Genomic DNA, 16,953 nt, shown 5'->3' with positions numbered 1-16,953 from the left:
TAGAGAGGAAGAGAGAGGAGGGGGGCGGTAGAGAGGGAGAGAGAGAAGGGGGGGCGGGAGAGGAAGAGAGAGGAGGGGGGCGGGAGAGAGAAGGGGGGGGCAGTAGAGAGAGAGAGAAGGGGGGACGGTAGAGAGGGAGAGAGAGAGAAGGGGGGGCGGTAGAGAGGGAGAGAGAAGGGGGGGCGGTAGAGAGGAAGAGAGAAGGGGGGGCGGTAGAGAGGAAGAGAGAGGAGGGGGGCGGTAGAGAGGGAGAGAGAGAAGGGGGGGGCGGGAGAGAGGAAGAGAGAGGAGGGGGGCGGTAGAGAGGGAGAGAGAGAAGGGGGGGCGGGAGAGAGGAAGAGAGAGGAGGGGGGCGGTAGAGAGGGAGAGAGAGAAGGAGGGGGCAGTAGAGAGGGAGAGAGAAGGGGAGCGGTAGAGAGGGAGAAGAGAGAACAAACAGAGGAAAAGAAAGATGTAAAGGTGGAGGAAGAGAGAAAAGAAGAAATGTGGGCACCACAGCGAGCACCTGACCTCTGTTCACAATACTAGTTATACTGAGGTAATATTTATTACACATGTAGCGGTATAATTGATATAAATGACGTCATGTTTTTACACTGAATTGCTGATTAGCAGTACCCCTATCTCTGCCGCTATTCATGTCTTGCTAAGTAGGGTGGGACAACACACCCGTTATGTAAAACGCTCCCTTTTGCCACCTCTGTCCTGCCCCCAAATGGTCACAACATGTCAATCTTGCTGCTGCTGCTGCGGGGAACTGCGAGCGAGAACGCAGATCTGCACATGGGCGGTGTGACCTCGGCGCATGCGCAGATCCAAGAACATCGCCATACTGCGAAAACATCACAATACCGCAATGCTATCAATCAGCCTTGGGCTCTGGGTAACTCGTCGTTACTTCCCGATTGTCCTCAGACCCGCGCTCTCCCGGCTGTCCTGCCCCGGCGTGCATGTTCTGCCGCAGCAGGAGAAGCAGATTTATGGGGTAAGAATATCTCGGCACACTGTAAGTTCTCAGTAACGTGATGCACGGCTCTGCCCAGGCATTCTGACATGTTTACACCACCACATGCTTAGCATTCCTTGGCACGTGGACTCCTGGGAGGTATGACCTCTAGTGGCCGCATCGGGAACAGTCACTGCTAGTAACAAGACACAATATATCTGCGTTATACAGGGTGAGACAAAAAAAATTCCCAAACAAAAATAAGGCACGGTAAATGTTTAGTACATAGTGTAAAAGTGCCTGGGATACAGCTTATTTTCAAATGGTTTTGAATATGATATGGTCATTTCTTGGCATATAGCAGCCTTCAGTTCATTAATGGTTCTTGGTGGATGTGTGTAGACCTCAGATGGCCCTATTGGCTTTCATGAAGCTAATGAGGATGATTTTCCACCCAGTAATGAAAATTCTGCTTGGTAACATAGCCAGACACATGAAAGTGAGCTTCATCAGGAAGTTGCTGCAACAACGACAGAAATGAGCCGAGTGATGCAAAACGTCAGAAATACCCTACAAATGTGTATCCCAAGTAATGGTCACCATCTGGACAATGGTGGTCATTCCGAGTTGATCGCTAGCTGCATTCGTTCGCTGTGCAGAGATGAGGCAAAAAAAATGGCACTTCTGCACATGCGTATGCGGCGCAATGCGCACGCGCGACGTACTATTGCAATGGCCGATGTAGTTCACACAGGGTCTAGCGAAGCTTTTCAGTCGCACTGCTGGCCGCAGAGTGATTGACATGAAGAGGGCGTTTCTGGGTGTCAACTGACCGTTTTCAGGGAGTGTTCGAAAAAACGCAGGCGTGCCAGGAAAAACGCAGGGAGCGTGTTCGTGACGTCAAAACAGGAATTGAACAGTCTGAAGTGATCGCAAGCGCTGAGTAGGTCTGGAGCTACTCTAAAACTGCACCAGAAAATTTTGCCGTCGCTCTGCGATCCCTTCGTTCGCACTTCTGCTAAACTAAAATACACTCCCAGTGGGAGGCGGCATAGCGTTTGCACGGCTGCTAAAAACAGCTAGCGAGCGATCAACTCGGAACTACCACCAATATTATATACGAGACCAACTGAAAATAAAGTGTATTCCAGGCACTATTACATTATGTACTAACATTTTGAATAGGATTTCTTCCTTTTTTCCCTCACCCTGTATAACTATGATCTCTTATCCCCATTCCAGATAACATGAATCCATATTGTGTTCACCATACAGCTGGAAGTAGCACAGTGGTAGGCACAGCACAGAATAAATCCAGCTTTCACGGCACGCACAGCAGTTTTAATGACCAGTTCCCCTATGATTTATGATATGGACTATGGGCAGCACGGACGGTGTAATGGTCAGAATGACTGCCTCACAGCACGGAAGGACATATTGCGACTTCGGACACAATCATCAGAATGTGCGCCCTGTTTGAGATTCAGACGCAAGCAGTCAGCCGGAAAATGGTGGTAGCAGCCGCCTCCCACAGATCAGGCCACCGGTGCCTATAGAAAGTCATCATACTCGGTCAGAATCATCACCTTCTTGTCACATTGGCTGTCCATGTGAGGAACGTCTGGGGGGGGGGGGGGGGGGGAGGAGACAATGGACCATTTCTTACTGAAGGGTCTCTTCACTGTGGAGGTTTATAGGAGTGTGTCCAGGGCCTTGGGCATCCCGTGCCTTTCAGGGCTGAGTGACCCTGAGTGGGCTTATGGAGTGTTCAAGAGGGTTGGTCACTTTGAGTTACCTAGGTCTCCATTACGGAAAAAGTCCCCCCCTGGGATGTGGCGGTGGCTGACATTCTGCACGAGATTTGGAAGATAAGGGAGCTGGAAAGGCGTCTGATGAGGTCGTGGGGTGGTCCAGGTTATGGCGCCAGGGAGGCCAGTGATCTCCATTTTAGGATGGAGATTTCCTGGCATCTACAACAGACGGCTTGTGCAAAACTATGTGTGCCCTCCGATGGTGGGTGCTTTGATTCAATGGCGTGTTCTCGGACGCAGGTCGGATCATTACTGCAACAGGAGTCGTCTGCGTGTAATAAACGTCTCCTGCAGCATCACCGTACAGCGCGATCCCTGCTGCTTCCACGGAAGCGAACGCAACTCCCACCGCACCTCAATGACCCCCATAGTTACTTGCTTTTTTGCTTTACTTCCAAATCAGAATTAGGCCGGGTGTCTACAAATGCAACACATACACTCATAAGCAGTTTTAGACAGTAGGGGGCCCATGTGCACCACACACCCGTTATAGATACGTCAGTGCATATACAGACATATACGGGATCCGTTCAGGAAACTGGTGTTCGGGATCCAGACAGTCAGAATACCACAGCGTCCCCCTATTATGCCAGCGTCACCTATATGTCACGCAGTACCCACTATTATACTGGATCACCTACATGCCACATACTGTCCCCCAATTATGCCACACAGTGCCCCGATATTATGCCACTCAGTGCTCCGGCCACCTGTAAGTTCTGATTGGCTCCAGATGACTCTGCAGAGGCGGCGTCCCTTCCTCTGTGGTCCGGATGCGGCTGCTGCAGTAAGCATGTTCAGTGCCCCCCAGTATCCCCCACCCTCACCCCCGGTTGTTACGGCCCTGGCTATGGGGGCTACATCAGTAAGAGAAAAGAACTCTGTGAAATCAGCAATTTCACTGTAGTCTTCTTTTTCATAAATACAGGAAAAAGAGGAAACGTTTTTTTCTCCAGCTAAAATGCTGGAGAAAATATATTTTTACGTTTATGAAACTAGAGATTTTTGTCTTTCGTGGTGAATTACAAATGGGACTGGCTGGGTGACTGGTCACTCGTCAGGCAGGTTCTCCCCTCAGCTTATCAGTGGACATAGGACAATAAGGCAACAACACCAACCACAGACTGGTGGAACCGGGTGTTCAGGATTTGCAGGAGAACTGCCTGCTCCTGGACATGGACAGGAATCCTCAGACAAGATTCAGATTTAAGAGACTAGTTATTAAAGGAGATTTATGGTAAGACTTACCATTGTTAAATAGGATTTTAATGCCTACCGGTAAATCCTTTTCTCCTAGTCCGTAGAGGATGCTGGGGTCCACTTCAGTACCATGGGGTATAGACGGTTCCGCAGGAGCCATGGGCACTTGAAAAGTCTTAAAGGGTGTGAACTGGCTCCTCCCTCTATGCCCCTCCTCTAGACCTCAGTTATAGGAACTGTGCCCCGGGAGATGGACATTTCAAGGAAAGGATTTACTTTTATACTAATGGTGAGATTCATAACAGCTCACACATCAACCATGCCGCACAACATGGCATTCAACATGACACACGCCAACAGGCATGAACCATTTACAGCAACATGCTGAAAACAAATGAAACACAACTTGTGTAACTATAAAGAACAAACTGCAGGTAAAGTACGCACTGGGTTGGGTGCCCAGCATCCTCTACGGACTAGGAGAAAAGGATTTACCGGTAGGTATTAAAATCCTATTTTCTCATACGTCCTAGAGGATGCTGGGGTCCACTTCAGTACCGTGGGGTTATACCAAAGCTCCGGTACGGGCGGGAGAGTGCAGAGGACCCTGCAGCACCGATTGACCAAACTTGAGGTTCTCATCGGCCAAAGTGTCAAACTTATAAAATTTAGCAAATGTGTTTGACCCCGACCAAGTAGCTGCTCGGCAAAGTTGTAAAGCCGAGCCGCCCAGGAGGAGCCCACTTTCCTAGCAGAATGGGCCCTCACTGACTTCGGTACCGGCAACCTGCCATAGAATGAGCGTGCTGAATTGTCCCTCTGATCCAGCGTGCAATAGTCTGCTTAGAAGCAGGACACCCAGTCTTGCTGGGAGCATACAGGGCAAACAGAGCCTCTGTTTTCCGTAACCGAGCTGTTCTTGCGACATAAATCTTCAAAGCTCTAACCACATCAAGAGACTTTGACTCAGTGAAAGTGTCAGTAGCTACTGGCACCACAATAGGTTGGTTTATGTGGAAGGACGAAACCACCTTTGGAAGAAATTGTTGACGAGTTCTTAACTCTCCCCTATCTTCATGGAAGATCAGGTAAGGGGTCTTGTGAGACAAGGCCCCCAACTCAGACACCCGCCTTGCGGATGCCAAGGCCAAAAGCATCACCACTTTCTAAGTGAGAAACCTCAATTCTATCTCCTGCAGAGGTTCAAACCAATCTGATTGAAGGAACTGCAACACCACATTAAGGTCCCATGGTGCCACTGGAGGCACAAATGGAGGCTGGATGTGCAGAACCCCTTTCACGAACGTCTGAAGTTCTGGAAAGGAAGCCAATTGTTTTTGAAAGAAAACTGATAAGGCCGAAATCTGGACCTTGATTGACCCCAATCTAAGGCCCGCATCCACACCAGGCTGCAGAAAATGGATTAAACGTCCCAACTCAAACTCTTCCGTAGGAGCCTTCTTGGATTCACACCAAGACACATATTTTCTCCAAATACGGTGGTAATGTTTAGACGTTACTCCTTTCCTGGCCTGAATAAGAGTTGGGATGACTTCCCTGGGAATACCCTTTCGGGCTAGGATCCGACGCTCAACAGCCATGCCGTCAAACGTAGCCCCGGTAAGTCTTGGTACACACATGGCCCCTGCTGTAGTAGGTCCTCTTGAGGAGGAAGAGGCCCATGATCTTCTATGAGCAACTCCTGAAGATCTGGATACCAAGCCCTCCTTGACCAGTCTGGGGCAATGAAGATTGCTCAAACTCTTGTTCTTATTATTTTGAGAACTTTTGGAATCAGTGGAAGTGGAGGGAAAACATATACCGATCGAAACACCCAGTGGGTCACCAGTGCATCCACTGCTATTGCTTGAGGGTCTCTCGACCTGGAACAATATCTCTGAAGCTTCTTGTTTAGACGAGATGCCATCATGTCTACTTGAGGAACTCCCCAAAGACATGTCACTTCTGTGAAGACTTCTTGGTGGAGGCTTCACTCTCCTGGATGGAGATCATGTCTGCTGAGGAAGTGTGCTTCCCAGTTGTCCACTCCCGGAATGAAAATTGCTGACAGCTCTAACATGTCTTTCTGCCCAGAGGAGAATCCTTGTCACCTCTGCCATTGCCGCTCTGCTTTTCGTTCCGCCTTGCCTGTTTATGTACGCAACTGCTGTTACATTGTCCAACTGGATCTGCATGGGATGATCTTGAAGATGTACCGCTTGTAGAAGGCCGTTGTAAATGGCTCTCAATACCAGAACGTTTATGTGAAGGCAGGCTTCCTGACTTGACCATTTTCCTTGGAAGCTTTCCCCCTGTGTGACAGCTCCCCAGCCTCGGAGACTTGCTTCCGTGGTTATTAGGACCCAGTCGTGAATCCCAAACCTGCGTCCCTCTAGTAGGTGAGAACTGTGTAGCCACCACAGGAGCGAAATCCTGGCTTTGGGGGACAGGATTATTTTCCGGTGCATGTGTAGGTGGGAACCCGACCACTTGTCCAACAGGTCCCACTGGAATACTCTGGCATGAAATCGGCCAAACTGTATGGACTCGTAGGCCGCTACTATTTTCCCCAACAACCGAATGCATTGATGGATCAACATGCTTGTTGGTTTCAATATTTGTTTGACCATTTTCTGGCTTTCCAGAGCCTTTTCCACTGGAAGAAAGAAATACTCTCTGTACTTCTGTGTCCAGAATCATCCCTAAAAAGGACAATCTTGTCGTCGGTTCCAACTGCGACTTTGGAAAATTCATGATCCAACCGTGTTGTTGGAGTATTGACAGGGAGAGTGCGATGTTCTGCACCAACTGTTCCCTGGATCTCGCTTTTATCAGGAGATCGTCCAGATAAGGAATTATATTGACTCCTTTTTGACGAAGGAGGACCATCATCTCCGCCATCACCTTGGTGAATACCCTCGGTGCCGTGGAGAGTCCGAATGGCAACGTCTGGAACTGGTAATGGCAATCCTGAACTGCGAATCTCAGATAAGCTTGGTGAGGAGGATCAATGGGAACATGTAAGTAAGCATCCTTTATATGTCTACTGACACCATGAAGTCCCCCTCCTCCAGACTGGAAATCACTACCATCAGGGATTCCATCTTGAACTTGTACCTTTTCAGGTAGAGATTCAGATTTTTCAGGTTTAAAATCGGTCTGACCGAGCCGTCTGGCTTCGGAGCTACGAAGAGGCTTGAATAAAAACCTTCTCCTTACTGTGACAAGGGTACCAGGACAATGACCTGATCCTGACAATTTTTCAATTGCCATTGTTACTGCCTCTCTTCCTGGAAGAGAAGCTGGCAAAGTCGATTTGAAAAATCGGCATGGGGGGACGTCTTGAAACTCTAGTTTGTACTCATGGGACACTATTTGTAAGACCCATGGGTCCAGGCCAGATTGAATCCAGATTTGGCTGAAAAGTTTCAGACATGCTCCCACCCGAGCGGACTCCCGCAAGGGAGCCCCAGCGTCATGCTGCAGATTTGGCAGAAGCAGGGGTGGACTTCTGCTCCTGCGATCCGGGAGACGCTGCAGATTTCTTTCAATTTTCCCCTTCCCCTACCTGCAAAAAAGGGGGAACCTTTGGCTTTTTTGTATTTGTTGGGCTGAAAGGACTGCATGTGAGAGTGGTGTCTTTTTCGCCGGTGTAGGAGCATAAGGCAAGAATGTCGACTTACCTGCGGTAGCCGCCGAGAGTAACGCATCCAGCCCATCACCAAACAAGGTCTCACCTTTATACGGGAGAGCCTCCATATTTCTTTTGGAATCTGCATCAGCATTCCACTGGCGAATCCACAACGCCCTCCGAGCTGATACTGCCATGGTAGTGGTTCTTGATCCCAAGAGACCAATATATTTCACGGTTTCTAGTACGTACGCAGCAGCGTCTTTCATATGACCTAACGTTAGGAGTATCTCGTCTCCATCTATTGTGTCAATGTCTAATTACACGTTTTCTGACTACTTTTCAATATCACTACTCACCCATGCACAGACAATGGTAGGCCGGAGTAGTGTCCCATTGGCCACATCAATAGATTACCTCACTCACTTGCGGTCTGTTGGCTCCTTAAGTGAAGCCATTCCAGGCGCAGGGAGAAAAACACCCTCTCTCTTTTATGACAGGGCCCTGTCTAAAATGCAGGGAGACTCCCACCTTTTGGAAAAAGGTAAGCTGCCTGAATTCCTTTTGGGAATCTGAAATTTCTTTTCAGGTTAAATCAGACTCCCTCCAAGAGACTGTTCAACTCCTGAGGTGGAGGGAAAATTACATTACTTCTTTAATAAAGTAAACCCTCTCCTTGTGGTAAAAGAGGGGGCTTCGTAACTTCTAACACCTCCTTTATAGCTAAAACATGTTTTGAATGCTTTTTGCTAACTTAGGACCTATTCCCCTAAAATCACTAGTGTCAACACAGGAATCAGAGTCCGTGTCGGTATCAGTTCGTACTACTTGTGAAAATTTGTATGTGACCCAGAGGGCTCCCTGTGGATGAAAGGCAGAACTATTAAAAATCACATCTTCAACAGATTATATTCAGTTTTTTGTATGAGATTCAGTCCAACCTCTAACTGATATGATTCACACTATCATGTAACCTTTCACCCAGTCAGGCTCTTGGTGTCATATTACACCTCTGTGTCTCTAACATTTCTCCCACAGAGGAAGAGTTCCCTGCCACAGACATGTCACACACGTGCACAACCAAACCACAAACACTCCGGGACTTATAGGGGACAGACCCACAGTAAAATCTGTCAGCGGGCACAGATAGGATTTGCCAGTTCACAACCCAGTGCCAGTAACACAATGTCTGTGAACACAAAATGCCCACTAACATGCAGCGCTTTTATAATGCTAATCACACAATTATATAGCACCAAATTTACTGTGCCCCCCCCCCCCCCCGTTTTGCACCCTGATACTTGTTCAGTAGTGGAGGACCAGTGTTGTCTCTGCAGCCTGAGGAGAGAAAATGGCGCTGAGCAGTGTGCTGGCTGACTGAGGAGGAAGCTCCAGTCTTCAATGGCGTGTTTCTCCTCAGCTTTTATGAGGTCATTTTTTATACTGGCGGGGGTAGGACTGTGCCTCAGCAACTTATGCCCCTTATTTATGCCAGTTTCCATATGTTTCATGCTGCCCAGGGCGCCCCCCCGCGCCCTGCAGTGCATGTGTATGTGTGGGCAACATGGCGAGCGGCGCTCCCACCAGCCGCGCGGTACCTTTAGCCGTCACTTTCTTGAAGATCTGTCTTCTAATACTCACCTGACTTCTGGCTCTGTGAGGGGGGTGATGGCGTGCTGTGAGAGTGAGCATCTAGGCACGGCTAGCGTTCAGTACCCTTCAGAAGCTAATGGTGTCCTGTCAGCCAGAAGCAGAGCCATGACATTCTTTAGGAAGTTGGTTCCTATTTCTGCCCCCTCAGTCCCACGAAGCAGGAAGACTGTTGCCAGCAGTTCTCCCTGAAAATAAACAACCTAACATAAGTCTTTTCAGAGAAACTCAGCAGAGCTCCTCAGAGTGCATCCAGTCTGCCTGGGCACATTTCTAAAACTGAAGTCTGGAGGAGGGGCATAGAGGGAGGAGCCAGTTCACACCCTTGAAAAGTCTTAAAGTGCCCATGGCTCCTGCGGAACCGTCTATACCCCATGGTACTGAAGTGGACCCCAGCATCCTTTAGGACATATGAGAAAATCTCTTTCTGCGAGGTAGACTGGGTTCCTCAGGGAATACATCGGGGTGTAGTGATGGATCTTGATCCAGGCACCAACAGGTTAAAGCTTTAGCTGTCCCAGGATGCATTGGGGCCTCTTCTATAACCCCGCCTCCAGGCACTGGAGCTCAGTTTCGTTAACCAGTCCAATGCCGGAGCAGGTAAGACAGACGGTAGATGATAGTCACATAGAACCACGTTCTCACGACAGGAGAAGGGACCAGCAGCTAATGCCATAGAAACTAGGTCAGGGTGGGCGCCCTGTGGAACCCAGTGTACCTCGCAGAAAGAGATTTAAGAATGGTAAGTCTACCTAATTTTCTGCAGCAGGGTACACTGTGTTCCACAGGGAATACATCGGGGATGTCCTAAAGCAGTTCCTCATGGGAGGGGGTATGAGAACCCGGCGTCCAAAGGAAGCATCCTGGCAGGCGGAAGTATGGAAGGCATAGAACCTAACGAACGTGTTCACTGAGGACCACGTGGCTGCCTTGCACAATTGTTCTGCAGATGCGCCATGGCGTGCCGCCCAAGAAGGTCCAACAGACAGAGTAGAATGGGCTTTAATAGCAGCAGGAGCTGGGAGTCCAGCCTGCGCATAAGCTTGTGCAATCACCATTCTAATCCATCTGGCCAAGATTTGCTTATTCGTAGGCCAGCCATGTTTGTGGAAACCAAACAGTACAAAAAGGTCATCTGACCTCCTAATAGAGGCAGTTCTCTCCACATATATGCGGAGAGCCCGTATCACATCCAAAGACCGTTCTTTGGAGGACAATTCAGAAGAGATGAAGGCCGGAACTACAATTTCTTGATTAAGGTGGAAAAAAAATTACACCACCTTAGGTAAATAACCAGGGCGAGTTCGAAGAACTGCTCGGTCACGATGAAATATCAGAATGGGAGGACGACAGGACAAAGCGCCTAGGTCCGACACCCTTCTAGCAGAAGCAATAGCCAGTAAGGACAGGACTTTAGCCATAAGCCATTTAAGGTCCACTGACTCAAGAGGTTCAAATGGAGACTCTTGTAGGGCATTCAGGACAACAGACAAATCCCAAGGAGCCACAGGAGGGACATAGGGAGGCTGAATCCGCAATATGCCCTGAGTGAATGTATGAACGTCAGGTATAGATACAATCTTCCTCTGAAACTACACCGGCAAGGCAGACATGTGAACCTTGAGGGAGGCCAGACGAAGGCCTAAGTCCAGGCCTTGTTGCAGGAAAGCCAGGATTCTGGATGTTTTGAATCTGTACGCATCATAGTTCTTAGCACACCAGGTGAAGTAAGAATTCCAGACCCTGTAATAAATCCGGGCAGATGCCGGTTTACGGGCTTTCAACATAGTTTGGATGACCGCCTCAGAAAATCCTTTTGCCCTTAGTAGTGAAGCTTCAAGAGCCACGCCATCAAAGCCAGTCTGGCCAGGTCTAGATAGAGAAAAGGGTCCTGTACGAGGAGGTCTGGTCATTGAGGAAGTAAAAGGAGGACACTCTGTCGATAGACCCTGCAGGTCTGAGAACCAATGCCTTCTGGGACATGCTGGAGCGAGAAGTAGTATTCCTCCTTCTTGCTTGAACTTCCGCAGTACCCTGGGCAGGAGTGACACTGGAGGAAATACGTAAGGCAGCCGAAAGTTCCATGGAATGGTTAGTGCGTCCACAAACGCCGCTTGAGGATTCCCGGTCCTTGATCCGAAGACCGGAACTTTGTGATTGTGTCGAGACGCCATCAGGTCTACATCTGGTATGCCCCACTTGTCCACTAGGAGTTGAAAGACCTCCAGATGAAAGCTCCACTGATGAAGTCCGCTTCCCAGTTGAGGACACCCGGAATGAACACTGCCGATATTGCTGGCAGATGGCGTTCCGCCCATTGAAGGATTTTTGACACTTCCAACATTGCCATGCGGCTTCGAGTGCTGCCTTGATGGTTGATGTATGCCACTGTGGTGGCGTTGTCGGACCGTACTTGAACAGGCCTATTCTGTACTAGGGGTAGGGAAAGAGACAACACATTGAACACTGCCCACAACTCCGGAATGTTTATCGGAAGGAGCGATTCCTCCTTTGTCCACTGACCCTAAAAAGAGAGTGTTGCACCAACACCACGCCCCCCCCCCCCTCAGACTGGCATCCGTTGTCAGCAGGACCCAGTCGGGGATCCAGAAGGGATGACCCCTGCTTAATTGCTGGTCCTGTAGCCACCAGGTCAGCGGCAGACGAACCTCCGGAGTCAAAGTGAGCATATGAGACCTGATCCGATGAGGTAGGCTGTCCTATTTGGAAAGGATTAAACTTTGCAGAGGGCGGGAATGAAATTGAGTGTACTCCACCATGTCGAATGCTGGCACCATCAGGCCATGTACTTGCATCGCCGAGTGTATCGACACTCCTGGATGACAAAGGCAGCATCTTATCCTGTCCTGAAACTTCAGGACCTTCTCTGGAGACAGAAACAGCCTTTAACTGTGGGTGTCCAGCAGTGCCCCCAGGTGGACCATGCTCTGAGCTGGGACCAGCGAGTACTTCGTCCAATTGATGAGCCACCCGTGGGCTTGTAGGAAGCTTACTGTCAGTTGTAGATGACTGAGGAGGACATTGTGGGAATTTGCCAGGATCAGCAAGCCGTCCAGATATGGCAGGATCCTGACTCCCTGGCGACTGAGATGAACCATCATCATGGCGATAACCTTGGTGAAGATCCGAGGAGCCGTAGCCAATCTGAAACCGATAGTGGATGTTGCTGATGCAAATGGCAATAGATATATGCAGGTATGCATCTGGTATATCCAGGGATACCATATAGTCTCCGGGTTCCATGGCCAGTACAATCGAGCGCAGAGTTTCCATACAGAACTTGGACACTCTCACAAACTTGTTCAGTGATTTGAGGTCGAGTATAGGCCGGAAAGACACATAGGGTTTCAGAACTAGAAACAGGGTTGAGTATTATACTTTGCCTCTCTGGGACAGAAGTACCGGCGCCACCACTCCTGTATCCAGGAGGGAACTCACAACCAATTGTAGAGCTTGTGCTTTTAACGGATCCGAAGGGATAACCGTGGTACAAAACTGGCGAGGGGGGACATCTCTCGAAGGAGACTACGCACCCATGCGTCTGACGTCTTTAACCAGACCTGGGTGAACTGTAGAAGTCGGCCCCCCACCCTGGGATCCCCCAGGAGGCCCGCCCCATCATGCGGCAGGCTTGTCTTGTTTAGAAGCACGCTGACGAGCCGCCCAGGACTGTTTTGTCTTGGGCTGTGTGGTTTTGGTAGCACGAGAATGTCTCAGGTATGCCTGACCTTTTGCTTTCCCATGAAGCCGAAATGAAGGAAAAGAGGTACCTTTTGCCCTCTCTGCAGAGGGAGTAGGATTTGGGAGAAATGCCGTTTTAGCAGCCGCTAAATCAGACACAATTTTATTTAGTTATTCCCCAAACAAGATGTCTCCCTTAAAAGGGAGTACCTCCAAGGTCTTTTTGGAGTCCAGGTCCACCTTCCATGACCTCATCCACAGAATACGGCGAGCTAGGACAGACGTAGTCGACACCTAAGCCGCCAACACACCTGCCTCAGAGGACACCTCCTGTATATAATAGGCGTCAGTGGTAATGGGAGACAGATATTGCCTGTCCTTGTCAGATAATTAATCGGGTAGCTCTTCCTCCAATGCCAGAACCCATGCTTCAATACCTTTTGCAGCCCAGGAGGCTGTAATAGTGGGTCTATGTACAGCACTAGTAAGGGAGTAAATAGATTTCAGGCATCCTTCCATACGCTTATCTGTCGGTTCCTTTAGTGAGGTGACAGTGGTGACAGGCAGAGTAGAAGATACCACTAGACGGGTGACATGGGAATCCACCGGCGGTGGGTTTTCCCACTTGTTACGTACATCTGCAGGGAGAGTATATCGAGCTAAGGCCCGTTTCTCTGCATATGTCCACTAAATCAGTGGTTCTCAACCTCGGTCCTCAAGTACCCCCAACAGTTCATGTTTTCCAGGTCTCCCTAGACTCCGAACAGTACGCGATTTAGTAGCGGGTCCCGCCTGGGGGACCCTCTTACCTCCTCCCCATAGCAGCCACGTGAACCAGGAGTGCGTCTGCGACTGTGTGCCTAGAGCCGGGAACTGAGCCGCAGAAGTATGCAACGCCGCTTGGGAGGCGACGGAGCCGCGGCACAGAATGTCACTCTGACATAAGTGCTGCGGCCCTTGAAGTCTTCTTAGAAAGCTTTATTCAGGGCTGCCCAGTGCAGCCCCCGTTGACTAGCCTGCGCTGCAGGCACCAACTCGAAACGGAGCTCACAGTGCCTGGAGGCGGGGTTATAGAGGCCCCAACGCATCCTGGGACAGCTAAAGCTTTAACCTGTTGGTGCCTGGATCAAGATCCATCTCCACACCCCGATGTATTCCCTGTGGAACACAGTATACCCTGCTGCAGAAAAATAAAATTGCGGAATACCCGTTTTTAGGGGGTACTCAAAAGTGGCAAATACCATCCGGATGTACGTAGGGGGAACCGCAGCAGCTGCATCAGCAGCTGTGAGCAGTATGCAACGGATGCAGGAAAATATGCAAATGACACAGATGCCTGGATTTCAACTGAGACGCCCTCCACTGCTTCGCAGAGCCCAGTGACTGTGTACACGCGTGCATCAGCGGTCGCAGGCTCTTCAATAAAGGACACCCCAAGTTACCATACGCTTACACAGAATGGCAGCGGACAGCGAGACGCTGGCGCCATGTTTTGTGTGTACGGGATCGCAGCTGCAAGCAGAGACACGTCCTGTAAGCGCTCAGGACAAATCTGCGTCAAGTCGCAGCCCTGACCTAAATCCGATAGAGAATCTGTGGATGAACATGGAGAGAGCCGACCATCGCTGCTCACCAAGAAACAGGACAGAGCTGGAACAACGCTACAAGGAAGAATGGGCAAATACCCCCAAGTCCAGGCTCAGACCTATCCATACAGGCTGACGGCTGCAGCAGAACACGGCTCTGCAAAGTATTCCATCTGGGGACTGATCGCTTTCCCAACCTGTTATTTTAGCTTTTTATTTCTGTATTACATTTCAGAACTGCTGCCTTTATGTTTCATTAATTGAATGTTGTATAGCTAAATGTGCAATACAGCTTGGAAAAGTTTAATTGCATTTATTTTAATGTGACAAACATAAGTATTCCACCAGGGGCTGATGATTTTCTATAGGAACAATGGTATTCCATAAGCTCTTCAGATAAAAGTACTTTTTGAAAATGGTTTCTGTACTCTCTGGACAACCGTAGCAGGAGTAATGATCCCTACACCTTTAGTGTCAGAACATGTTCTCCATATGTGGGTCCAAACTACATGAACCATCGGAAACCTCTTCCATGCACTTGTGTGAAGGCTCCCGGTATGTATGATGATCTCTGGAACCCAGGAGCGAGCAGGAGGCATTGTGCAGATTAATTACCTGTTATGTTCCAGCGCAGAGACCTGTGTAGGGTTTTGCTGCCATCTTGTGTCAGGCCCAGGGTATAACAACATTTCTACCTAGCTTAAACCCAAGTGTGAATTAAATAACTAAAAACATATTTTAATAACTCATTCAGTTCATGTTAGGGTTATTGCGGCCGACAAGGAATTTGGGACAACTGGTGAAACTTTATGGAGAAACTTGTGTACTACAGTATAAGCAGGAAAAGGCCTTATAGAGGTTCCTAGCACGCCCCCAGCTGGCAATCCCTGGCACACTACTGGTAAACGTATATTGCTGTGGACACATTTACGCTGCAATAAACATTGAGTGTTCTACCTCTTCTATCAGAATTTACCTTCTCCTACACTGTAGACTTTGGCCCAAATGTACTAAGCCTTGAAAAGTAATAAAGTGGAGAGAGATAAAGTAGCAGCCAATCAGATCCTAACTGTCATGTTACAGGCTGTGTTTGAAAAGTGACAAAATAGGTAAATTTACCTGTGCATGATTAAAGAAATCCTGAAAACATTGAGCTGTTGGCGGTAACTTCGGCACACTTCTGCCCTATGGGCGCGGAGTCTGCTGATTTAAAGAAGAAGAATGGGATTTGGGGGGGGGGGGGATTCAGTTACTGAATACTGGTACTTTATCACTCTTCAAGGCTTAGTACATATGCCCCTGGGTAATCTGATGACAAGTTAGTATTACTAAGCCACAATACTCAAACATGAAGTTACATGAATACACTTGCTAGAAATACAACAAGCACGTACTGTATACAGAGGAGACAAAGGGGGGGATTTAACTGCTGGTGAAAGGTTCAAATTGCCGTTGCCGCAGAATTTAAACACCAGCAACAGCACCGCATCTCGCACTCTTCGCCCAGCAGCACGAATGCAAGATTCGCACAAAAGCGCTCACTACCCCATGGGGCAACGGACCCATGTGTGTGAGATCTGGCTGCCGTACAGCAAGGCTATTGAGGAGTTGATTCGCCCGGAACTGAATTCCTTTAAATCAGCAGACTCCGCGCCCACAGGGCAGAAGTGTGCCGAAGTCTTCAAGTCGTAGTCAAATCCTCAATTACCGCCAACAGCTTATGTTTTCAGGATTTCTTTAATCATGCACAGGTAAATTTACCTATTTTGCTTGGGATATAAATATCCTACCTTCTTTCACAGACCGAAATCCAAAAAACAGGAAATGTTGGGAGTATTACATTACTTGCGGACACCCGGAAATGAGCACATAGTATACAGATTTATAAATGTATAGAAGAAGATGTATTACTTCATTGCTCACAAAGCACAACTAAGGGGGACTGGCATGTTCTGGGCTGGACAAATATTCATGGAAATACCACCTAGGAAGAGGCGGAGGGGTGCCATTCATTCATAGAGAAATGCCTTCTACTTAATTGCATTTCCGAGAGCACTGGTCTGGTTTGTAAATAAAAAAATAAAAAAAAACTCCCTTTGAGAAGGATTCAGGAGTAGAATAAACCACAGGTAGGCACTGTACAAGACTGCCCCCTTCAGGCCAGGTAATATATCCTCAGATGCTGAACAGTTGTGTAAATCAGTTTCCCAAACTCCACCATTGCAGTCCAAGCTTTTAAGGATATTGATGCTTGAGCACAGGTGACTTAATTAGTACCTCACTAAATTTGATTTAACCAACTCAGAAACGGATATCCTTAATACCTGGACTGTAACAGTGGACTTCGGGAAACTCTGTAGATTTACAGCAGCAAGTACAGGATGTGTTCACTGCTAAAAGCACGCTCCTCTACAGGACTCAATCACA

The sequence above is a fragment of the Pseudophryne corroboree genome, chromosome 7 (assembly GCF_028390025.1).
Source record: "Pseudophryne corroboree isolate aPseCor3 chromosome 7, aPseCor3.hap2, whole genome shotgun sequence".
Lineage (NCBI taxonomy): Eukaryota > Metazoa > Chordata > Amphibia > Anura > Myobatrachidae > Pseudophryne > Pseudophryne corroboree.
This window is presented reverse-complemented; position numbering follows the sequence as displayed.